This window comes from Hyperolius riggenbachi, chromosome 4 (assembly GCF_040937935.1).
Source record: "Hyperolius riggenbachi isolate aHypRig1 chromosome 4, aHypRig1.pri, whole genome shotgun sequence".
Lineage (NCBI taxonomy): Eukaryota > Metazoa > Chordata > Amphibia > Anura > Hyperoliidae > Hyperolius > Hyperolius riggenbachi.
This window is the reverse complement of record NC_090649.1, coordinates 356,668,634-356,694,503: the sequence shown is the minus strand read 5'-3', so window position 1 is coordinate 356,694,503 and position 25,870 is coordinate 356,668,634. Positions and strand designations below refer to the sequence as shown.

General features: G+C 45.6%; 1 protein-coding gene across 8 annotated transcripts in view; it reads right to left on the bottom strand.

Moving 5' to 3' along the window:
- Positions 1–25,870, bottom strand: part of FAM120B (family with sequence similarity 120 member B) — a 748,069-nt gene that overhangs the window by 24,633 nt on the left and 697,566 nt on the right. The window lies entirely within an intron of this gene.

The following is a 25,870-nucleotide window of genomic DNA, read 5'->3' as shown; positions in this document are numbered from 1 at the left end:
GGGATCTGCATACAGGCATGTGATGCTGGTATGCTTAGCCCTGCACCCTGTGTAGTTTAAGTGCAAAGTGCTCCTTCCTACAGGGAGGCAGCCAGTTTTTTTTGGTAGTTTAGGTGGTGGCACGGCAAACCTTGATCAGAGGGTACAACACACAGAACTTCTAGCAGAGCTGGTATCGCGATGAAGTTCTAGATAAGTAAATGCGGTAATGAGTAAGAGCATTGCAGGCTCACCTGCAAAGCAGCAACAGGTGTGGCATCCGTAATCTGTGCATGCGACGGCCGCGCATGGACAGATAAGGGGGAATGTGGAGTGAGCTGCAATGAGGTGAGAGCTTCCAAAGGTGAAGTCCGCGGGAGCATATTTTAAACTGGTAAGTACTGAGGATAGTACTGAGGTAGGGGGGTGAGGTTTAACTCCAATCTACCAAAAAGAGTAAACAGAGTTCATGAGAACCATAAAGCAACGAGATCAATTACGGTATATATTGATCAATTTAAAGTGTAAAGAGTACAAGCCGCAGGGCGAATCCCAAATCATTAATAAGAATTGATTTGTTTGTATTTCGATTTCAGGTGTTTGGCAATATGGAATGGAGACAGCTGCAGTGCTGGCAGCAAGGATGGAGATGTCAGTCGGATAAGCGAAAGGTTCCAGATGCCAATCTAAGTTTGGAGAAACACGAGATTCCTGAAATTGGAAAGAGACTAAAACACGAGATTCCTGAAATTGGGAAGAGACTAAAAACCGAGGTTCCTGAGATCGGAAAACGTCTAAAAAAACTGTCTGAGCAAAGCATAGTGCAAATTGCTAATGTTTTTCTTTCCCAAGGTGGTGCTTTTATAATGAAGAGTACCGTGCTGATGGTGATCCTAGGTTGCCATTCCGTCCTAGGAGAACGAAGAGAGGACATTCTCATGTATAATAAGGGGTTAATGAGAATGCAAGGCCCAAGCATGTTAATGTTGGGTGACAAAGGTACTGATCCTTTCACACCTCCCTCCGCTTGGCACAGATGGACCATGCAGGGACGGAGGAAAAGAGCACTTGTGCCAGGAGAAAACAAATTTCATGGCACAAGGTGGGTGAAAGGTCTGAAGGGTCAGGTGTGCGGGCAGTGGGAATTGAATGGCAGTGTAAATCTCCCAGAATCGATGCACCGATCCAAAGGTTTGTTAAAGGGTACATTGCAGTACAATGGGTACATGCAAGAGGTGGAGTGTGTGATTCAGGGGTACCTTGTCTTGGTTATGCAGAGTGAGATGGTTCCAGATTGGAGAGGAACGAGTAGGAGGCGTCAATTCTCCTGCCGGAGAGACGCGGGGGACAACATCACACTCTGGAGCTACCAACAGAGAGTGCCTCTGAAACAACTATACACACGTAAAGGCTGGAAAGCCAAGGGTGGGTGGTTCTCGAAACAAGAAGTAAAAATCGAGATCAAGCCACATTTCCAGGTGACAAAGAGGGTGGGGAGAGCGGTCCCGGGGGAGGGAAAGCCCACACAGGGAACCCCATTCACACCACACGGGTCACAACAGGGGACGATATTACACAGTCCATATGCAACAGCTTATCCTCATGATAGTTGGGTAAGTGAAGAGGTACTCTTAATCGAACGATTGCAGAGAGTACAATCTTCCCGACCTCAGGTACATAGTGTGCCTCAGGAGATAAGGGGGGAAGAGGTCCAATCAGGACAGCTGGGGACATATTTTGTCAGCGAGAGATTGGACAAGGGGAGGTATATTAATTTTTCTGGAGAAGGATCTTTTGCATGGCAGCTTCGAGATGTTTGGGTGAACAAATGGAAACGGTGCAACATTCCTTTAGGCACCGCCACTTCCTTAGTTCCCACCTCAACCCGGGTCTTACACCAGGACCTGAGAGGTCAACCTTTTTTGGTGCTAGACGGGGAGGTGAAGCAAGTAGAGTTGTCCTCATGCGGGCAAGTCTTGCAGAAGTACCTGCGTTGGCCGGGGCAAGTCAAATTTAGTGAAGAAGCCTGCAGGCTCAATAACGCAGAATGCGAGGCTACCATTCAAAAGATCCACCCTGAAGCCCAACCGATAGTTCCGGTGGCTGAAGGAAAGGTTTGGTTTTTTAACATAAGTTCTAATGATACATTCAAGGTATATTCTCATAATTGTTCCGATAAGGGGGAGTTTCCAAGGGGAACATATGGTGGGAGCGGAGATCCCATATGGATCCAGTCATCCAGGTGGGATGACGTTGTTTCTCAAATTGTTAAGAGAACTCTAAAGTGCAAAGTTTCCCGGGTAGTTCCCGTCCTGAAAGAGAACACGACATGGGACAAAGGGGAACAGGGGTTTGATCCAAGACGACCACATTTTGTTACAAAGGTTAAACAAACAGTACACTAAGTTAGAGGTAAGATTTCACCATGATACAGGTGATCTTAACGAGGTAGAACACAAAAATGAGCAGGTGAGTTCCAGTCTGCCCTGGTGGACAAAGGTTCCGGTGATGTTCCAGGGACACTCGGACGGGGCATCTGCAGTTCCAAAGTTCTTTCTACACCCACTGGTCGTCTGGATGGGGATGACAACTTTAGGCATCATTGTCCAGGTGAGGTTGCGGGTTAAAATTACGTAAAATAAATTAACCTGGTCCAGAGATTGGTGCCTCATAAACAATCTACTGAACCAATAGTTTAAATTAAGGGATCTACAGGGTTACGGGTATAGGTTTAGTAGTACCTGTGATGGAGCTGATTGTATAAAGGCGCTCTTTTAGAAGGCACCTGGCACTGCTCCATCGAGTAACAAACAAACGAGTTTCACTTTTCTGTGGTCATGCAAGTTTGTGAGTGATACGCAAGTGACGCAAGTGCTGAGCATGTGGTATTGAGGGACTTAGAAGTAGGGCCTCCCCAGAGAGCCTGGTTACAGGAAGACCAAGAGGTCTTGCTCTCTCTCTTCCAGGGGTAACCGCCTAGAGCAGAGAAGTTGTGTGAGCACGAACATCGAAAAGTGAAACATACAAGAAAGAAACCAGGTACTGGGAGGTTCAGGCGCTGGGATCTGCGGGTCAAGCCGTTTTAGGGGGGATTGTTATAATTTAAGTAGGCCTCAGTTACTTGGCCTGAGTTTTGTGTAAAAGGCTTGTCCGCAGTGTATGCCTTTAAAATAGATAGAGGTTTGGTGATGCAGGCAGAGGCATCTCAGGGTCTGCGTGTAGCAGAAGATACACGCAGATACTGAGAACATGTTCCTAAAGAAGGCCATCGGTTTACTCTGACCTCCACTTACAGGACAGGAACAGTAAACATTGGCCATATTTACTAAACATCCACATGCCTGCATCTGGGTCAAGTGCCTCATTGATTATTAATCGAGTAGGCAGGTATGATGACACCACGAGTGGGTCCACCAATAGACTGATATAGGGGGTGGCGAAGATGATGTCATATTTAACTCTTTCCTAGTCGGTATTAAATCTGGAGCGAGCAATGGAGAACTCACTTCTGCTTCTTCCTTCCGCACTAGCTCGCAATACCAACTGGAACCCAATTATTTCTTTAAGCATGTTCTTCCTTTATGTAATCTGATATAATGTCTGTTGTACATAGGTAGTTTAGTGGAACGTAGGTTAGCAAGAAGTGCCTGAGTGACTTCAGTAGGGAGTCTAATCATGAGCTTGTAACGCAACATGAAGATTGGCATGGCTAGGATATGATGAATGTATCTATCTGTATTTCTGTAGTCCTGAATAAATAACGTAAACATTGAAGAAGCCTGAGAAAGTCTATCTACTGTTTGCTGTGTGGAGAGTCAAGTGATCTCACAGTCTGTGAGACGATGGTGTCGAAGCAAGGTGATAAGAACAGTTTATAACAGATTCCAGCCTTCTCTATGGCGTGCAGCCTCGAGGAGATAGCCACATCCTCTCTTACTTCGGCAACTGCGTCTGTTAAGGCCGTCTTAATTTCCTTAGCTAGGTCTCTCATATCCCCCATTGTTGGAGCCCTGGCCTCGACCTACCCTCTTGAGCTGTTTGGTTAGAGTCGTCGTTTGGGCGTGGGGGAGAGGAAGCTGACTTCTCCGGTGCCATTTTAGAGGCATGCACAGTCAGATTCTTGGACTGCTGTGTCCGGAAAATCTCTGGTATATTCTTCCCACTTGGTGTCTGGCTGTCTCCAGAGGATCTTGTCTGAATCTGGCACTGAGTATTTCTTCTCATTGAGCAAGTAAGTAGCAGAAAGCGTTAGTTTTCTGGGGACCGTTGCCGGAGCTCTCGCAACGTGCGTCCATCTTGGATCAGCGTCAAGCCACGCCCCTGGCCACTCATTTTTCTTTACTTAGCTGCTTTTTTCTTGCCATAATACAAATTCTAACAGTCTATTCAGTGGGACTATCAGCTGTGTATCCACCTGACTTTTTCACAATGCAACTGATGGTCCCAACCCCATTTATAAGGCAAGAAATCCCACTTATTAAACCTGACAGGGCACACCTGTGAAGTTAAAACCATTTCAGGTGGCTACCTCTTGAAGCTCATCAAGAGAATGCCAAGAGTGTGCAAAGCAGTAATCAAAGCAAAATGTAGCTACTTTGAAGAACCTAGAATATGACATTTATAGTTGTTTCACACTTTTTGGTTATGTACTATACTTCCACATGTGTTAATTCATAGTGTGGATGCCTTCAGTGTGAATCTACAATGTTCATAGTCATGAAAATAAAGAAAACTCTTTGAATGAGAAGGTGTCCAAACATTTGGTCTGTCCCGTACATATACACACACACACACACACACACACACACACACACACACACACACACACACACACACACACACACACACACTATATACAGTGGTTTGCAAAAGTATTCGGCCCCCTTGAAGTTTCCCACATTTTATCATATTACTGTCACAAACATCATTCAATTTTATTGGAATTCCACCTGAAAGACCAATACAAAGTGGAGTACACGTGAGAAGTGGAACGAAAATCATACTTGATTTCAAACATTAAAAAAAAAAAAAAAAAAAAAAAAAAAATTACTGCAAAGTGGGGTGTGCGTAATTATTCAGCCACCTAATGGCCCATACTCACGGGCTACAATTGTCGCCGCAACATGTGGCGCGCGCGTGTTGCGGCGACAGGTCGCCCATGAGTATGCGGCGTTGCACGGGCGCGCACCCCGAACTGTCGCCCGTCGCTGATGTCGCCAGGCGATTGGCGCGGTCAATCGCCTGGCGACAGTCGCCGCCGCAACTCCGCCGCAACTGTCGCTAGTCCGCGTGAGTACGCGGACTAGCGACAGCAACATAATTGCAAATAGACGGCGCTTCCGGCGGGGGGAGGGACAACAGCGACAGCTTCTGCCGCATCAGTTGCCAGGTCCCTCCGCCGTGTGTATGCGGAGGGACCTGGCGACGAGATGTCGCCGGCATGTCGCGCACACGCTCCCGTGTGCTAGCGACATGCCAAAAAGTAGCCCGTGAGTATGGGCCATTAGTCAATACTTTGTAGAATCACCTTTTGCTGCAATTACAGCTGCCAGTCTTTTAGTGTATGTCTCTACCAGCTTTGCACATCTAGAGACTGAAATCCTTGCCCATTCTTCTTTGCAAAACAGCTCCAGCTCAGTCAGATTAGATGGACAGTGTTTGTGAACAGCAGTTCTCAGATCTTGCCACAGATTCTTGATTGGAGTTAGATCTGGACTTTGGGCCATTCTAACACATGGATATGTTTTTTTTTTAAACCATTTCATTGTTGCCCTGGCTTTAGGTTTAGGGTCGTTGTCCTGCTGGAAGGGGAACCTCTGCCCCAGTCTCAAGTCTTTTGCAGACTCCAGGAGGTTTTCTTCCAAGATTGCCCTGTATTTGGCTTCATCCATCTTCCCATCATCTTTGACCAGCTTCCCTGTCCCTGCTGAAGAGAAGCACCCCCAGAGCATGATGCTGCCACCACCATATTTGACAGTGGGGATGGTGTGTTCAGAGTGATGTGCAGTGTTAGTTTTCTGCCACACAGTCACACAGTGTTTTGCATTTTGGCCAAAATGTTCCATTTTGGTATCTGACCAGAGCACCTTCTTCCACATGTTTGCTGTGTCCCCCACATGGCTTGTGGCAAACTGCAAACAGGACTTCTTATACTTTTCTGTTAACAATGGCTTTCTTCTTGCTACTCTTACATAAAGGCAGGGGCGTCTCTAGCCATTTTGTCACTCCAGGCGAGAAAACCTGTGGCGCCCCCCTCCCCCATGTGGTGCCCCCCTGATGAAGATAATCATAACGCAGCAATGATTCACTTAAAATAATCATAATGCGGCAATCTTTCACCAGAAAATAACCATAACGCAGCAATGATTCCCCATAAAATAATTATAACGCAGCAATGATTCACCATAAAATAATTGAACGCAGCAATGATTCACCATAAAATAATCGTAATGTGGGCAGCATTCATCAGAAAATAATCGTAATGCGGCAGCGTTCACCAAAAAATAATCGTAATGTGTCCAGCGTTCACCAGGAAATAACCGTAATGTGGCCAGCGTTCACCAGGAAATAATCATAATGTGGCAGCGTTCACCAGAAAATAATCGTAATGTGGCCAGCGTTCCCCAGGAAATAATCGTAATGTGGCCAGCGTTCCCCAGGAAATAATTGTAATGTGGCCAGCGTTCACCAGAAAATAATCATAATGTGGCCATCGTTCCCCAGGAAATAATCATAATGTGGCCAGCGTTCACCAGGAAATAATCATAATGCGGCAGCGTTCACCAGAAAATAATCGTAATGTGGCCAGCGTTCCCCAGGAAATAATCGTAATGTGGCCAGCATTCCCCAGGAAATAATCGTAATGTGGCCAGCGTTCCCCAGTAAATAATCTTATGTGGCCAGCGTTCAACAGAAAATAATCGTAATGTGGCCAGCGTTCCCCAGGAAATAATCGTAATGTGGCCAGCGTTCCCCAGGAAATAATCGTAATGTCGCCATCGTTCCCCAGGAAATAATCGTAATGTGGCCAGTGTTCACTAGCAAATAATCATAATGTGGCCAGCGTTCACCAGGAAATAATCATAATGAGGCCAGCGTTCACCAGGAAATACAACCACTAAACAGCAACGGTCTTGTCTGTCCCAGCTGTCATTTTTCCCTTAATGTCGTTGCCTGCCATATTTATTTATAGGAGCCACTGCCTGTAAAGGGATATATAGGGGCGAGCGTGGGAGGGAGGGGGGGATGGTAATCAGGGCCAGCCAGGGGAGCATATAAAAAAATTCGCTCGGAGGAAAGTTTGATCAAACAGTGGAGGAATCATAGCGGGCACGGGACGCCGGTAGCCGCAACAGGAGGAACACCGCTGGGTATTGGACCCGATAGGCGCTTAACAAACTTGGATGACGTGAGTGCGCATTCAGCGCAGGGCAATTGATTTTATGTCAAAGATTTTATGCTATGTCCGATTTTATTGTTTTTTCATGAGGTATTGGATTAAAACCTTTGGATTTCATCTGCTGCTGAGTCTGTGGTTGTTGAACCCAAGCTTTAGACCCACCTGGATTTGAGGTGGTCTGCTTCTGGTGAGCGTGCATTTTTTAAGGGGATCTCATGGAATTTTGGCACTTGAAGTGGAGCACTGACGGAGCACTTTTGGCACTTTATGGGTGTTTTATTATGATGTCATTTTATCAGTAATACACTATGTGCAGTTCTTCTTGATTTACAGGTGGCACATTATAAGAAGAGGAGCGCTGTCTCAGTAAAACTATTATATAAAAAAATTATCAAGAGCTGAGCCTGCGAGCAGCAGAGGCAGAGGGCACTCACTGTGAGCCGGTGTCGCCTCTGCATTTGTGTAGCCAAGCCAGCCGCCCTGGTGCATCACTTCAACCACGTGTGACAGGCGGGGGGCGGAGTTAGGGGCGGCGCCGGTGTGTAAATCAGCGTACGGCGATCGCACGCTCAGCACCAGTCAGCACAGAGAAGGAGAGGGGGCGGGGAGAGGGGGCGGACCAGTAGGCAGCAGCACGCACTGCACATATAAACTAACGTGCGTGCTGCTCGGAGGCTCTGAATGGGGAAGAGGAAGGGGGCGGACCAGTAGGCGGCGCCGGGCACAGGCTGAGCTGCCTGTCACAGCCGGCGCCGACCTGGCTGGCTGAAAGGAAAAAAATAAATAAATAAACACGCACAGAGCGCCCACTGCCACCAACTGCGCCATAGGCAAAAATTTAGAGTTGCCTAATGACACAGACGTCCCTACATAAAGGCCAACTTTATAAGCAATGAATGAAAAACAAACATGATTCTTTAGGCCTAAGACACACTGTGAGCACTTTTCTGACCGTCAGTGGTGTTTCTGCGTTGTTTTTTTAACCACTTAAGGACTGCAGTCATAAAACCCCTTAACCTATTTTGGTTCCTGGACGTAGAAACTACGTCCAGGAACCATGCGCGCTACCGCGTGCTCCCGTGGCCGATCCCCCGCTGAAAAAGCGACAGCTTCTCTCGGAAGTTACGCTTTTTCTGGCTGTAACGTACCCCATACGTCGCTCTAAGTGTGTGTTACGCTTAGAGTGACGTCATGTAAACAAACTCATGGCCGCCATCTTGTGGCCAAAAAGTAAAACTAGAACTAAAAGTAAAAAAAATTAAATTCAAACACACATTTACATTATAAATCACATGTTTACATCCCACCCTCCCAAAACTACCCAAATAAAATGTTAAATATAAAAAAAAACAAAACATTACAATAAAAAAACAACAACATGTAAATATTTACATAAGGGTCTAAACTTTTTAAATATCAATGTAAAGATGAAATACTTCTATATTTTTTTATTTTAAACTTGTAAATAGTGATAGATGCAAAACGGAAAAAATGCACCTTTATTTCCAAATAAAATATTGTCGCCATACATTGTGATAGGGGCATAATTTTAACGGTGTAATAACCAGGACATATGGGCAAATACAATATGTGAGTTTTAATTATGGAGGCATGTAATATTTTAAAACTATAATGGCTGAAAACTGAGAAATAATGAATTTTTTCCGTTTTTTTCTTATTCTTCCTGTTAAAATACATTTACAGTAAAGTGGCTCTTAGCAAAATGTACCCCCCAAAGAAAGCCTAATTGGTGGCGGAAAAAACAAGATATAGATCAGTTCATTGTGATAAGTAGTGATAAAGTTATAGGCTAATGAATGGGAGGTGAACATTTCTCAAGTGAAAACGACGGAACGCGAATGGGTTAAGGACCAGACACTTTTTTTCCATTCAGACCACTGCAGCTTTAACGGTTTATTGCTCGGTCATACAACCTACAATCTAAATGAATTTTACCTTCTTTTCTTGTCACTAAGGCCTAGTGCACACCATAAACCGCTAGCAGATCCGCAAAATGCTAGCAGATTTTGAAACGCTTTTTCTTCTTTTTCTGTAGCGTTTCAGGTAGCATTTTGCGGTTTTGTGTAGCGGTTTTGGTGTAGTAGATTTCATATATTGTTACAGTAAAGCTGTTACTGAACAGCTTCTGTAACAAAAACGCCGGAAAAAACGCTCTGAACAGGCGTTTTTCAGAGTGGTTTGCGTTTTTCCTATACTTATCATTGAGGCAGAAACGCATCTGCAATCCAAAAAATGCCTCACCCCGGCAGTATGCGTTTCTGCAAAACGCCTCCCGCTCTGGTGTGCACCAGCCCATTGAAATACATTACCCAAGCGTATCCGCAGCCGCAAGCGGATCGCAAAACGCAGCTGAACCGCTCTGGTGTGCACTAGGCCTAACACAGCTTTCTTTTGGTGCCATTTGATTGCTGCTGTGATTTTTAGTTTTTATTACATTCATCAAAAAAGACATGAATTCTGTCAAAAAAATTATTTTGTTAACTTTCTGTGCTGACATTTTTCAAATAAAGTAAAATTTCTATATACATTTTTGTCCAAATTTATTGTGCTACATGTCTTTGATAAAAAAAAAATCCAATAAGTGTATATTTATTGGTTTGGGTAAAAGTTATAGCAATTACAAACTATGGTGCAAAAAGTGAATTTTCCCATTTTGAAGCATCTCTGACTTTTCTGAGCACCTGTCATGTTTCATGAGGTGCTAAAATTCCAGGATAGTACAAATACCCCCAAAATTACCACATTTTGGAAAGAAGACATCCCAAAATATTCACTAAGAGGCATGGTGAGTTCATAGAAGATTTTATTTTTTGTCACAAGTTAGCAGAAAATGACACTTTGTGACAAAAAAAAATAAATAAAAAAAGTTTCCATTTTTTTTAACTTGTGACAAAAAAAAATGAAATCTGCCAGACTCACCATGCCCCTCTCTGAATACTTTGGGGTGTCTACTTTCCAAAATGGGGTCATTTGTGGGGTGTTTACAGTCCTGGCATTTTGGGGGGTGCTAAATTTTAAGCAACCCTGTAAAGCCTAAAGGTGCTCATAGGACTTTGGGCCCCTTAGCGCACCTAGGCTGCAAAAAACTGCCACATATGTGGTATCGCCGCACTCAGGAGAAGTAGTATAATGTGTTTTGGGGTGTATTTTTACACATACCCATGCTGGGTGGGAGAAATATCTCTGTAAATTAGATTTTTTTTTAATTTTTTTACACACAAATGTCCATTTACAGAGATATTTCTCCCACCCTGCATGGGTATGTGTAAAAATACACCCCAAAACACATTATACTACTTCTCCTGAGTACGGCGATACCACATGTGACACTTTTTTGCAGCCTAGGTGTGCTAAAGGGCCCAACGTCCTATGAGTATCTTTAGGATTTTACAGGTCATTTTGAGGCATTTGGTTGCTAGACTACTCCTCACGGTTTAGGGCCCCTAAAATGCCAGGGCAGTATAGGAACCCCACAAGTGACCCCATTTTGGAAAGAAGATGCCCCAAGGTATTCCGTTAGGTGTATGGCGAGTTCATAGAAGATTTTATTTTTTTGTCACAAGTTAGTGGAAAATGACACTGTGAAAAAATACAATAAAAATCAATTTCCGCTAACTTGTGACAAAAAATAAAATCTTCTATGAACTCACCATACTCCTAACGGAATACCTTGGGGTGTCTTCTTTCTAAAATGGGGTCACCTGTGGGGTTCCTATACTGCCCTGGTATTTTAGGGGCCCAAAACCGTGAGGAGTAGTCTGGAAACCAAATGCCTCAAAATGACTGTTCAGGGGGTATAAGCATCTGCAAATTTTGATGACAGGTGGTCTATAAGGAGGCAAATTTTGTGGAACCGGTCATAAGCAGGGTGGCCTTTTAGATGACAGGTTGTATTGGCATTGAAGTGCAGGAAGCGCAGGATGTTCTCAAATCGTGACCTGGACATGGCAGCAGAGAACATGGGCATGTGATGTATTGGGTGCGTAGACCAATAAGACTGCAATACATTCTTTTTGACTAGACCCATGTTAAGGAGAAGGCCCAAAAAATGTTACGTTCGGAAACTTGTAGTGGTTTCCGCCGAAAAGGCTGGGCTTGGTAGCTTCTTGGATTGGCGGTTGCGTATTGTGTGGCATAACGGTTGGTCTCAGCCACAATTAAGTCGTAGAGACCAGCAGTGATCAGAAAAAAAAAAATTCTGTCACTGCGGTGGGGCGGGTGAGGGTTTGGCCGGGTGATCAGAAGCCCGCAGGGGGCAGATTAGGGCCTAATCTGATGGATAGGAGTGCTAGGGGGTGACAGGTGGCGACAGGAGGTGATTGATGGGTGTCTCAGGGGGTGATTAGAGGGGAGTATAGATGCAATCAATGCACTGGGGAGGTGATCGGAAGGGGGTTTGAGGGGGATCTGAGGGTTTGGCCGAGTGATCAGGAGCCCACACGGGGCAAATTAGGGCCTGATCTGATGGGTAGGTGTGCTAGGGGGTGACAGGTGGTGATTGATGGGTGTCTCAGGGTGTGATTAGTGGGGGGAATAGATGCAAGCAATGCACTGGGGAGGTGATCGGGGGGGGGGGGGTGTCTGAGGGCGATCTGAGGGTGTGGGCGGGTGGTTGGGTGCCTGCAAGGGGCAGATGAGGGTCTGATCTGATGGGTAGCAGTGACAGGTGGTGACAGGGGGTGATTGATGGGTGATCAGTGGGTGATTAGAGGGGAGAACAGATGTAAATAATGCACTGGGGAGGTAATAAGGGGGGGGGGGGTCTGAGGGCAATCTGAGGGTGTTGGTGGGTGTTTGGGTGCCCACAACGGGCAGATTAGGGTCTGATCTGATGGGTAGCAGTGACAGGTGGTGACAGGGTGATTGATAGGTGATCAGGGTGTGATCAGAAGGGAGAATAGATGCAAGCAATGCACTGGCGAGGTGATCGGGGGGGGGGGGGGGTCTGAGGGCAATCTGAGGGTGTGGATGGGTAATTGGGTGCCCGCAAGGGGCAGATTAGGGTCTGATCTGATGGGTAGCAGTGACAGGTGGTGACATGGGGTGATTGATGCGTGATCAGTGGGTGATTAGAGGGGAGAACAGATGTAAACAACGCATTTGGGAGGTGATCTGAGGGCGGGTCTGCAGGCGATCTGAGGGTGTGGGCGGGTGATCAGGTGCCCGAAGGGGGCAGGTTAGGGTCTGATCTGATGGGTGGCAGTGACAGGTGGTGACAGGGGGTGATTGACAGGTGATCAGTGGGTGATTACAGGGGAGAATAGATGTATACAGTACACGAGGGGAGGGGGTCTGGGGAGGATCTGAGGGTGTTGGGGGGTGATCATGAGCCCCCAGGGGGCAGTTTAGGACCTAATTTAAAAAATAGCATTGACAGGTAGTGACAGGAGGTGATTAATGGGTGATTAGGGGGGTGATTGGGTGCAAACAGTGGTCTGGGGGGTGATCGGGGGGGTCTGAGGGGTGCTGTGGGCGATCAGGGGGCAGGATCAGTGTGATTGTGTGCCTACCGGGGGGGCTGCCTCCTGCCCTGGTGGTCGCTCGATCACTGGGACCACCAGGGCAGGAGGCAGCCTGTATAATACGCTTTGTATACATTACAAAGCGTATTATATGCTTTCCATGCGGCAAATCGGGGGCAAACAACCCGCCGGCGCTGCTAATTGGCCGGCGGGTTGACGTCGCGGGTGAGCGGAGCCTAATGCCGGCGGATGCGTGCGCATCACTGTGCGCAATCCCCAGCAATTCAGTCCCCCAGGTGTCGCCGCCAATTGGCATTACGCGGTCCTGGGGTGCCACTTTGCCGCCGCCAATTGGCTATGGGCAGTCGGCAAGTGGTTAAAAGGCTCCAATCGACTTGCATTTAAATCACTGTAAAATTGCTGAAAATCACAGTGAGTGATTTTTAAAAAAATCGAGATCGTGGCAATTTCGCCACGATTTTATTGCAAGCCAATGGGAGCGTTTTTGTAAAAAAATGCAGACACAGCGCTGACGGCCAGAAAAGCACTCACAATCTGTCTCAGGCCTAAGTGGACATTGGTGCATGTTCTCAGACACACTTCCAAAAACCATGGTCTGTTAAAGTTTATTCTTGCTTTCCGAAATACAAGTTAAAAAACTATATAATGGAAACAAGAAACCAAACAAAAGCCCTGTTCACAGTGATCACTTGTGTTGCAGAATAATTCTGCATGTCAACTCACTGCCCACATAATTCTGTAGGCATGTTCACAGTACTGTGTTGAAACTGATCAAGTTATACTAACTTGCTGCATGCTGGCTTTGTATTAAAGTCTATGTCCAGTCCCCATTGCGGTTCATACTCATTATTACATGTGCAATATACAACTGACCACTGTGAACCTAGCCAAACATGATTCAGAAGAAGATTAATTTAGGCAAGTGGAAAACTGTTCTGTGCTTAAATGCATCATAACTGATCAGAAGCAAGGGTAACCATATCTATAAAAGCAGATGCTTTGGCAGTTTACTGATCTGAAGCATACAGATGTGCGTTAACACAATGTCAAGGAGGAAATCTACTTAGAAAAGCAATTATTGCTACACATCTATCTGGAAAGTATTTCTGTATAAGGCTATTTAGGAAAGGGTTATAAGGCAAGTGCTTCATTGTACACTGAAAAAGATTAGTCACAAGTGGAAAACATTCAAGACAGTTGCCAATCTTCACAGATGTAGACATCCAAGCGAATTGATCCCAAGATCAGACTGTGCAATGATCACATAAAAACAGCCCTTTTAAGGTGGCCATACTCTAGTGACTTGGCGGGAAATCGATCATCTGATTCAATAATTATTATCGAATGAATTCGATTCGCAAGCATGCCTATTCAACAATTGGCCAAAATTAGTTGAATGTATTGATTGGACATGATGGGAAATATCGGACCAATGTTGTCGATCAGGAGAGTGGCGGAAACGGCGTGGGATAATCATGGACGAGGAATGTGACAGTGACCCTGACTGCTGTCCCTTCCAAATGTACCCATGCATTAAAATACTCCCAGCCCCTCCTCCTGAGATTCCTGTTTGCATAATAAGTAGTAGCAGATTTGCATATAATTTGCATCTGAATTGAATGCAAAGTGTGCAGAAAATCTATTTAGGTGCTGCACACTGAGCTGGTGGTCATTTCAAATGCAGCCTTAGTGGTATGCGCTGGCATTCTCCTCGCTGTTCAACCAAATGTACGTTACACATTTTTGTTTGCTTAGCTGCTCCCAAGGTTTTAAATTTAGGTTAGGTCACTTGCCCGGAGGTTTGCCTCACCGTAGCGCAAGTGTCTAGTATAATATACTTTGCATGCAAACCATATTGGAAGCTAAAGTTCCTCCTAATTTAATAAATGTTAGCACTTGTCTTGGATGCAGAGCATGCATTTTTCAGTCTAACAGAGGCGGTGTATGCCTGTGCGATTAACCATTCAATTGCAACATATGTTTAGGGACGCGCAGCCTTTCCCCCCACCTTTTATTAAAATACTTTACCTGTCATACTGTCCACTGGTTGTCCTTTGCTATGTCCGCCATTCTTCCTCTTTCGGGCCCCATGTGACTACCGGCATATAGCTTGTGGACACATGGTCCTACATGCTGTAACGCCAGCAGCCACATATGGTGCCAATGTGGAAGTACAGTGGACACTCGGGGGACAGTGTGACAGGGAAAGTATCTTATGCACGGGCTCCGGGGGCACATAAAACATTTGGCAGGATGAGGCCAAGGTCGATTCCTGAAAGATTTCATCAATCGGGAATTGGCGTGCGATGTATGAGCAGCGTACAGATCTCTCTGATCAGATTCGATCAGAGAAAGATCTGTCTCTTGCTCAAATCTGCCCATCATCGCTAGATATATGGGCACCTTTAGACTCTACAGACTTTACTTAGCATGTTAACTATTACAGTTCATGACAGTAAAATCAGAAAAAGTATGGCTTGTTTGGAAGAATTGACAGAAGAAAGCCTCTCCCCTCCATAAAGAACACAGTAACCAAGCAGCTCAGGGTGACCCAAACTACTAGGAATGTATAGGGGGATAAAAGGAACCAAAAAGCCCTCCTACTAAAAAAGCAAAGCTTGGTGTACGGTAATTGCCTTCTTAAAACAGAAGTAAATTTGCAATAATTCAGTTATAAGTGAACATTTGTGGTTACCCACAATGCACTACTACTAAATATGCAAATTATCCCTTTTCGCCCTTGTTAAGCCAAGCAAGCATCCAGACCCGCTGGTGTATAGCAAGCCTATAGCTTTAAGTTTTACACAGCCATATCAAACCCACATGTAGACAGCCTGTTTCGGACTTTGCAATGTCACATCTAAGCAAACCACAAGACATTCAGACAGACAAGACTAAGACAAATATGACCATAACTGACAGCACCATGTTTGGCAAAAACCAAACACAGAATATCAGCACGGACACCACATACCAAAAGTGAAGTATGGCACAATAGATGAGAGAAAAGACTGGCACTAGATGTCAACAAGAAGGCATGGGTCTGATATACCGGATTCCGTACTCAATGCATACACGTGCAACTCAGAAACAAGCACTGTATTTGTAGCAAAAAGGAAAACGAGGCAATGTGATTGCAAAAGTGAAGTACCTTTAATCCACGGTTGGAAGACACATCAGGGTGAACAGTGGGGGTGAGGGAGGCCTGACAGCTGTTTCGCTTAAAAACAAAGCTTCCTCAGTGGCCAAGGGAAAGGCCTCTGAGGAAGCTTTGTTTTTAAGCGAAACAGCTGTCAGGCCTCCCTCACCCCCACTGTTCACCCTGATGTGTCTTCCAACCATGAATTAAAGGTACTTCACTTTTGCAATCACAGTGCCTCGTTTTCCTTTTTGCTACAAAAGTGAAGTATGGTAGTGGAGAGGTGGTGATTTGGGCTTGTTTTGCAGCCACAAGACCTGAGTACCATGTAATCTGAGAGTCTATGAACTCCATTTTTATTTTATGACTGTTATTAGTTAATTAGAAGAGTATTAAATAATAATGAGTCTACTTAGCTGCCCAGTAAGATTTTATGAGGGACCATATGCAATTCACTTTTTCTCCTGAGTTTTCTCCTAGGTGATATTTTCAAACTTATCAATAAAATGCCTTTTAACCACTTGCCGACCGCGCACTCATAACCCGCGTCGGCAAAGTGGCAGCTGCAGGACCAGCGACGCAGTTCTGCATCGCCGGCTGCAGGATAATTAATCAGGAAGCAGCCGCTCGCGCGGGGGGCTCCGTGAATAGCCTGCGGGCCGCCGATCGCGGCTCGCAGGCTAAATGTAAACACAAGCGGAAATAATCCGCTTTGTTTACATTCTTACAACGCTGCTAACAGTAGCAGCGTTGTACCAGATCAGCGATCCCCGGCCAATCAGCGGCTGGGGATCGCTGTCACATGACAGGCAGGAGCCTGTTAGAGGCTGCACAGGACAGATCCGTTCCTGTGCAGCCTCTGATCTCCGAGGGGAAGGGAGGTAGGAGAGGGAGGGGGTGAATGTCGCCGCGAAGGGGGGTTTTGAGGTGCCCCCCGCAAACCTCAGCCAGCAGGAGCGATCAGACCCCCCCTACACATCATCCCCATAGGGGGCAAAAAAGGGGGGCGATCTGGTCGCTCTGCCTGCTACCTGATCTTTGCTGGGGGCTGCAGAGCCCACCCAGCACAGATCACAGAATACAGCGCTGGTCCTTAAGGGGGGGGGGTAAAGCGTGGGTCCTCAAGTGGTTAAACCACTAGCAAGCAAGAAAATACTCAGAATAATTTTGATTTCTCTTTCACCTTCTTTTTGGTACTTTTCAACTGCAAAAGTTATTTTAAAGAGAAGATTAAAAAAAATCTCCTAGGAGGTAAACTCAGGAGAAAAAGTGAATTGCATATGGTTCCTGAACTGGGATAACAAAAAAAAGCTGACTTTTTTAATTTTTAAGGGCTTCTTCCAGCCCCCGGTAGTCTTTAAAGCATCTCATGAATGGTCCGCACATGCATAGTAGCTCACGACCAAGCCAAATCAGAGATTTTTCTGAGGGGAACAGCAGCACAATGGAGGGGTCTCCGAAAACACTAAGGGGCCTCAAAGACTATGGTGGGTTGAAAGAAGTCCCAGGTAAGAAAAATTAAATTCTTTATTGCCCCAGTTCAGGTCTAGTTAACGGCCAGCCCATTGGCCCACGCATGTGTGGGTTTCCTCTGAGTATTCTGGTTTCCTCCCACATACCAAGAACACACGGATAAATTAATTGGCTTCCCCCTGACTTGACCCTAGACAACAATGGACATTTGAGTATAGTATGGATTAGATAGAGAGCTCATTTGAGGGACAGTTGAGGGACAGTTAGTGAAAAGACTATATATGTATACTCTGTATATGTTTACTCTGTAAAGTACTGTGGAAGATGTTAGCGCTATATTAGCACCATATATAGTGCTGCCCATAATTATTCATACCCCTGGCAAATTTTGACTTAAAGTTACTTTTATTCAACCAGCAAGTCATTTTTTGATGGGAAACGACATAGGTGTCTCCCAAAACATAATAAGACGATGTACACAAGGCATTAAAAAACATTTCTCAGCTTTTTTTTACATTTAAGCAAAAAGTTTCCAGTCCAAAATTATTCATACCCTTCACAAACTGTCACAGCCTGTGGGAAAATACAAAGTTCTATACCATTCCTAATAGTCCCAGCTGTTCTAAAGCATCCTAATTACCCTGATTAATTGGGAACAGCTGTTTTAATTAACTCAACAGGTGAAACACAGCAGCTCTCTGCAGTTGGTTTGTGGACAGTCATGGCTAAGACAAAGGAGCTCAGTGAGGAGGACCTGCGGCTGTGCATTGTGACTGCTCACAAGTCAGGAAAGGGCTACTAGGCCATTTCTAAAAGTGCCAGTTGCTACAGTGCAAAGTATTATTAAAAAATACAAGGTGTTCCGCACTGTGAAAAATCCCAGAGGACGTGGTCAGAAGCCAAAAGTGTCACCTGTACTGGCCAGGAGGATAGTGAGAGAGGTGAAAAACAAAATCCAAGGATCACCACCAAGGCCATCCTAGTGAATCTGTGCTCTGCTGGTGGCAATGTCTCTAGGCAGACAATCCAACGGACACTGCACACTGCTGGGTTCCACAGATGCAGACCAAGGAGGATGCCACTTCCCCAGATAAGGCACACAAAAGCTTGCTTGGCCTTAACAAATGCTCATCTGGACAAATAAGAAGACTTCTGGTCTTCTGTGTTATGGTCAGATGAAACAAAAATTTAATTGTTTGGTCACAATGATGTTTCCTTTAAATGGCGTAAAAAAGGAGAAGCCTTCAAACCAAAGAACACCATCCCCACTGTCAAACATGGTGGTAGGAACCGAATGCTTTGGCGTTGTTTTTTAAGCCAATGGACCAGGGAACCTAATCACAGTAAACGGCACCATGAAAAAAGAGCAATACATGAGGATTCTCAACGACAACATCAGGCAGTCTGCAGAGAAACTTGGCCTTGGCCACCAATGGACATTTCAGCATGACTATGACCCAAAACTCACAGCAAAAGTGATGAATGGTTAGCCGACAACACAATTAACGTTTTGGAGTGGCCCAGCCAAATTCCGGACTTGAATGCAATTGAGAATCTGTGGAGAAAGCTAAATCAGGGTGATGGCAAGAAGACCCTCCAACCTGAAAGATTTGGAGCTCATTGCTAAGATGAGTGGGCAAAAATACCTGTGGAGACATGCAAAAAGCTGGTCTGCAAATATAGGAAATGTTTGATTGCTGTAATAGCCAATAAAGGCTTTTCTATTGATTATTGAGAAGGGTATGGATAATTTTGGACTGGACACTTTTTTCTCAAATGTAAATAAAAGCTGAGAAATATTTTTTTCCCACAATAATTCCTCTTGTACATCATGTAAAGTATCAAAGAAGTGAGAATTGGCTCTTGGGTGCATGAAAAGGATGAAAACTTTAATCGTATATATCACAAATATCAGACAATAACAATATTACAAAAACCCCGTAAATACAAAATAACCCCATAAAAATCCCTCCTCACAAAAACCTCCCAACAACATGGGGGCTGCAGTCCCCCATGAAACTGTAAATATGCACCCTGCAAAAAACCTAGTAGTGGTACCACTGTTGTAAACAAATTAAAAGGCCAAAAAAAGGGGGTCAAGCCTGGCATATGAAGCACAGTTGGAAATCGATGGGTGCAGGCAAAACTCCTGAGTAATGTTCCTGAAACATGTGATAAGCGCAGGGAAGCAGATTGGGCAGCAGCATGCAAAGCACAAAGGAGCTCATAAACTGGAAGCAAAAAATGGCATCAAAGCAGACTGATGGCATGCGATGTTAATGACCAGTAATGCAGATGGATGGCATGCAAATGGCATATGTGAGAAACAATCCCCCAATCGCAGGGTAATGGAGATAAAGCAGAGCAAAAGTCTTTCACAATGGAGGGCACATGTGATGGATGTAGCATAAAGTCCCCCACTCGCAGGGCATGTGCAGGCAAACAGCCATCTATATTCGTGCAATGATGCTCTCACATAGTTACCAAGCTCCAGTGGTGGAGTCCAAAAGGCAAATGCAGATGTCGGCAAGGCTCCCTTATGCTGCCACACAGTTGACCCAGAGGCCAAGATGCTGAATGTCCGTGGGACCAAGGGGGTGCAAATTCCGGGTTGAGGAGGAGGAAATTCGCGCTGTCAGGAGGAGCCTGACATGTTTCGCCGCATCTAGCGGCCTTCTCAAAGGCAGACAGCGTGGTTATGAACATGGACGCCATAACGGCGTCCATAAATGCTGAATGCGCCCGTGCAGCCCGCCTACCTGCCCGCCCCCAATCACGCACACCGTCACCACACGCCCACCACAATGTCGGCGGCTGGGCGGCCCGCACTTGGAGCGCAGATGCGCTCCGAGGCGCCGAGCGGATGACGCGAGAGATGGCCACCCAATGGGGAGGATGAACGAGCGGAGCAGTGGGCAAGGCGGACACCGCGGACGCACACACCAGATATACACCAATACAATTAAAAAAATTAAAGGAAAAAATGAAGCAAACGAATACTAAACCCTTATAAATGTGAATCCAAGTGTGTGAATTAGCGTCCCGAGCATGGACGCACCAAAGAACTTTAGGGGCGCCAAGCATCGAAACGCAAATCCCACCCAAACACATAAACATTTATGTATATATACATATAAAAGAGAGGTGGAGAGAGACCCGCCCCTAAAAGTAATATTATAATAACATCCAAGTGGGTATGAAAACATACCCACATATATATGAATGGCCCTAAAGAAAAATTAGCTACCCGTGAGAGGAGGGAGGCCAACAAACAAGGGGGAAAAACGCATGGGGCCCAAAAATGAGACCCTCCCAGATGCAACGCAATGTGCATCCGGGTAGAGGGACCAGAGTGGAAAAAGAGGGGGGCTAGAGCAGAGACCCACCGAAAGCTCCAGGAAACTCCAACTTAGACTTATAGAATTAAACGGGCAAAAAAACCCGATAATTGATGCTGTCATTTAAACCCTTCGGTTCAGTGGCTTTAAGATCAAAAATCCAACGGGACTCCAGCTGTAGGAGGGCTCTGTCAATGTCACCACCTCTAGGATGAGCATGAACTCTATCCAGGCCTATGAAACTAATAAAGCTAGGGTCCCCTCTGTGCTCCAAATGGACGTGTCTGGAAATTGGGGATTTAAAGTTGCAATTTGCAACGTCCCCCACATGATTTTTAATCCTTTCCTTAAAAGCTCTTGATGTTTTTCCGACATAAAAACTGCCACATCTGCAGTACATAAGGTAAATAACCCCCACAGTATTGCAGTTAACAAAATGTTTTAATTTCCATTGACGCCCATTGGGCAAGGTGATATCCCTGCCTATTTGTAAATAGCGGCAGTAGACGCACCCTCCACAGCTGTAGGTACCCGTGACAGTACAATGTTTCTGGGGACCATTTTTACCCCAGAAATGGCTTGATGTGACATAGTTCTGCAGTGTCTTACTGCGTTTAAAAGTCACCTGTGGAACAGGCGATATAAACTCCCTTACCACTTTGTCATTTGTCAGCACATGCCAGTGTCGGCGGAGTATCCCGTCAACCTCTCTATTTTGATCGTTATATCGAGTTATTAAACGTGTATTGTTACTAGTGGAGGTATCTTTACTTTTTTTAGTCAGAAGAGCCGTCCGGTCTGACATCTTCGCTCGTTTGTAGGCCTTTTTCAGCCAGCGGTCCTTATAGCCTCTTTCTCTAAAACGAGAACGTAATAGCTTTGCCTCCTTCTCAAAAGTGGTTTCATCGCTACAGTTCCGACGTGCCCTCAAGTATTGACCCATGGGAATCCCACGAATCGTGTGAATGGGATGTGCACTATCAGCATGAAGATATGCATTAGAAACTGTAGGTTTGCGATATAGATTGGTTGACAGGGAGCCATCCGGCCCGACACTGATCATGAGATCCAAAAATGCCAAAGAGTGTTCATTGTATTCCATAGTAAATTTCAAGTTCCAATTATTGTGATTCAGTGTGGCCACAAATTCATTCAGTAGTTCTATACCACCTGTCCAAAACATGAGCACATCGTCTATGTACCTGTGCCATGCCACAATGTGGCACAGGTACATGACGAGGGCATCACTGCCGAAAAGATGGCGTTCCCAGTCCCCCAGGTACAGGTTTGCCAGCGAGGGGGCACAGGTGGTCCCCATCGCGGCTCCCTGCACCTGGAGGTAGTGAACGCCATCAAACACAAACACGTTGTTCTGTAGGATAAATGTCAAAAGGTCAAGAATGAACTGGTTATGGGGGAACTCCCCCATCTCCATTTCAGAAAGGAATTTGCCTACAACCTCGACCCCCCTCCCCTGTGGGATACTGGAATAGAGGGCCTCCACGTCCAGGGTCACCAACAAACAGCCAACAGGTAACTGCAATCCCTCAAGAATGCCCAAAAGATGCAGCGTGTCACGGACATATGAGGGTAGTCGGTGAACATGTTTCTGTAAATATTTATCAACATATACACTTATGCGTTCGGTTAATGATCCATTGCCAGGGACAATGGGTCGTCCTGGTGGTCTAGTGAGATTCTTGTGCACCTTGGGCAGGGCGTAAAAAGTAGGTGTGGTCGGGTTCTCTACTTTAAGAGTGGATCCGACCTCTGCCGTGATAACGCCCCAGCCAATCGCGACGTCAATAAGATCAAAAAGCATCCGCTGGTTGGTGATGACCCTAGACGCGGGGACCCTCCGGTACCATTTCTTATTGTTCAGGATTTTCTGGCACATAAATACATATTGCTCTACCCTCATGACCACCACGTTCCCCCCCTTTATCCGACGGTTTAATGATGATGTGTTTATTTTCGCGCAAATCTCTGAGTGCGCGGTATTCCTCGTCAGATAAATTGGGAATTTGATTTTTTGCTATCCACAGATTACGGATGTCCCTCTCAACCAGCGAGACAAACGTGTGGACGCTAGGACATAAGGAAAAGGGAGGGAACGAGGCGGACCTGGGCTTGAATTGTTGATTAATCTGTTCACTCGCTGTGCTATTAGGAGTAGTGAATCCAAAGAGATCATCTTCATCTCCCTGATCGGTTTCCTCACTCAACTTGATCAGATCCATTAGTGCTCTATAATCCTGATTGGACCAGTCTTTCCAATCCGTGATTACACCCCCAAGGGGGGTATCACTCTTTCTCTTGTGTAGAGTTCTCAACGTTAAATTGCGTCCAAACAAGTGTAAATCCTTCACCAATTCAAACCTATCCAGACTATTACTAGGGCAATAACCAAGACCCTTACCCAAGAGGTCTATGGTGCCCTGAGATAGAGCAAAACCCGATATGTTAATTACCTGCAAGTTATTAGAGAGTGTGGATTTGGTTTGAGGTGAAGGGCATGCTATGTCCCTGCGTTCCGTTCCCCGTCCTCCCCCAAAAAACCCGTAGAAGAGGACTGAGAACCAGAAGGCCCACATGCTCCTAAATCCGATTCACTATCCTCCCCCTGGGAATCTGTGGCGCTTGTAAGATATTTATTGATTGGGCCCACCTGTTTATTTTTACTTCTCTCTGTTATTTTGCTTCTCTCTGTTTTTTTCTTACTGTCTCTATCTTTAATTGTTTTTGATGGATGTTTGTCCCCAAAAGATCTTGTTACTGGGCGGTGTGGAGCGTCAGGATGTAAATCAGTGGAGGACACCCAAAGTGGTAAGGGAGTTTATATCGCCTGTTCCACAGGTGACTTTTAAACGCAGTAAGACACTGCGGAACTATGTCACATCAAGCCATTTCTGGGGTAAAAATGGTCCCCAGAAACATTGTACTGTCACGGGTACCTACAGCTGTGGAGGGTGCGACTACTGCCGCTATTTACAAATAGGCAGGGATATCACCTTGCCCAATGGGCGTCAATGGAAATTAAAACATTTTGTTAACTGCAATACTGTGGGGGTTATTTACCTTATGTACTGCAGATGTGGCAGTTTTTATGTCGGAAAAACATCGAGAGCTTTTAAGGAAAGGATTAAAAATCATGTGGGGGACGTTGCAAATTGCAACTTTAAATCCCCAATTTCCAGACACGTCCATTTGGAGCACAGAGGGGACCCTAGCTTTATTAGTTTCATAGGCCTGGATAGAGTTCATGCTCATCCTAGAGGTGGTGACATTGACAGAGCCCTCCTACAGCTGGAGTCCCGTTGGATTTTTGATCTTAAAGCCACTGAACCGAAGGGTTTAAATGACAGCATCAATTATCGGGTTTTTTTGCCCGTTTAATTCTATAAGTCTAAGTTGGAGTTTCCTGGAGCTTTCGGTGGGTCTCTGCTCTAGCCCTCCTCTTTTTCCACTCTGGTCCCTCTACCTGGATGCACATTGCGTTGCATCTGGGAGGGTCTCATTTTTGGGCCCCATGCGTTTTTCCCCCTTGTTTGTTGGCCTCCCTCCTCTCACGGGTAGCTAATTTTTCTTTAGGGCCATTCATATATATGTGGGTATGTTTTCATACCCACTTGGATGTTGTTATAATATTACTTTTGGGGGCGGGTCTCTCTCCACCTCTCTTTTATATGTATATATACATAAATGTTTATGTGTTTGGGTGGGATTTGCGTTTCGATGCTTGGCGCCCCTAAAGTTCTTTGGTGCGTCCATGCTCGGGACGCTAATTCACACACTTGGATTCACATTTATAAGAGTTTAGTATTCGTTTGCTTCATTTTTTCCTTTTATTTTTTTAATTGTATTGGTGTATATCTGGTGTGTGCGTCCGCGGTGTCCGCCTTGCCCACTGCTCCGCTCGTTCATCCTCCCCATTGGGTGGCCATCTCTCGCGTCATCCACTCGGCGCTGTGATGCGCCTTGGAGCGCATCTGCGCTCCAAGTGCGGGCCGCCCAGCCGCCGACATTGTGGTGGGCGTGTGGTGACGGTGTGCGTGATTGGGGGCGGGCAGGTAGGCGGGCTGCGCGGGCGCATTCAGCATTTATGGACGCCGTTATGGCGTCCATGTTCATAACCACGCTGTCTGCCTTTGAGAAGGCCGCTAGATGCGGCGAAACATGTCAGGCTCCTCCTGACAGCGCGAATTTCCTCCTCCTCAACCCGGAATTTGCACCCCCTTGGTCCCACGGACATTCAGCATCTTGGCCTCTGGGTCAACTGTGTGGCAGCATAAGGGAGCCTTGCCGACATCTGCATTTGCCTTTTGGACTCCACCACTGGAGCTTGGTAACTATGTGAGCGCATCATTGCACGAATATAGATGGCTGTTTGCCTGCACATGCCCTGCGAGTGGGGGACTTTATGCTACATCCATCACATGTGCCCTCCATTGTGAAAGACTTTTGCTCTGCTTTATCTCCATTACCCTGCGATTGGGGGATTGTTTCTCACATATGCCATTTGCATGCCATCCATCTGCATTACTGGTCATTAACATCGCATGCCATCAGTCTGCTTTGATGCCATTTTTTGCTTCCAGTTTATGAGCTCCTTTGTGCTTTGCATGCTGCTGCCCAATCTGCTTCCCTGCGCTTATCACATGTTTCAGGAACATTACTCAGGAGTTTTGCCTGCACCCATCGATTTCCAACTGTGCTTCATATGCCAGGCTTGACCCCCTTTTTTTGGCCTTTTAATTTGTTTACAACAGTGGTACCACTACTAGGTTTTTTGCAGGGTGCATATTTACAGTTTCATGGGGGACTGCAGCCCCCATGTTGTTGGGAGGTTTTTGTGAGGAGGGATTTTTATGGGGTTATTTTGTATTTACGGGGTTTTTGTAATATTGTTATTGTCTGATATTTGTGATATATACGATTAAAGTTTTCATCCTTTTCATGCACCCAAGAGCCAATTCTCACTTCTTTGATACTTTACATTTAACATGTTGGCAAGTGCATGATAAGGATATTTAGTTAT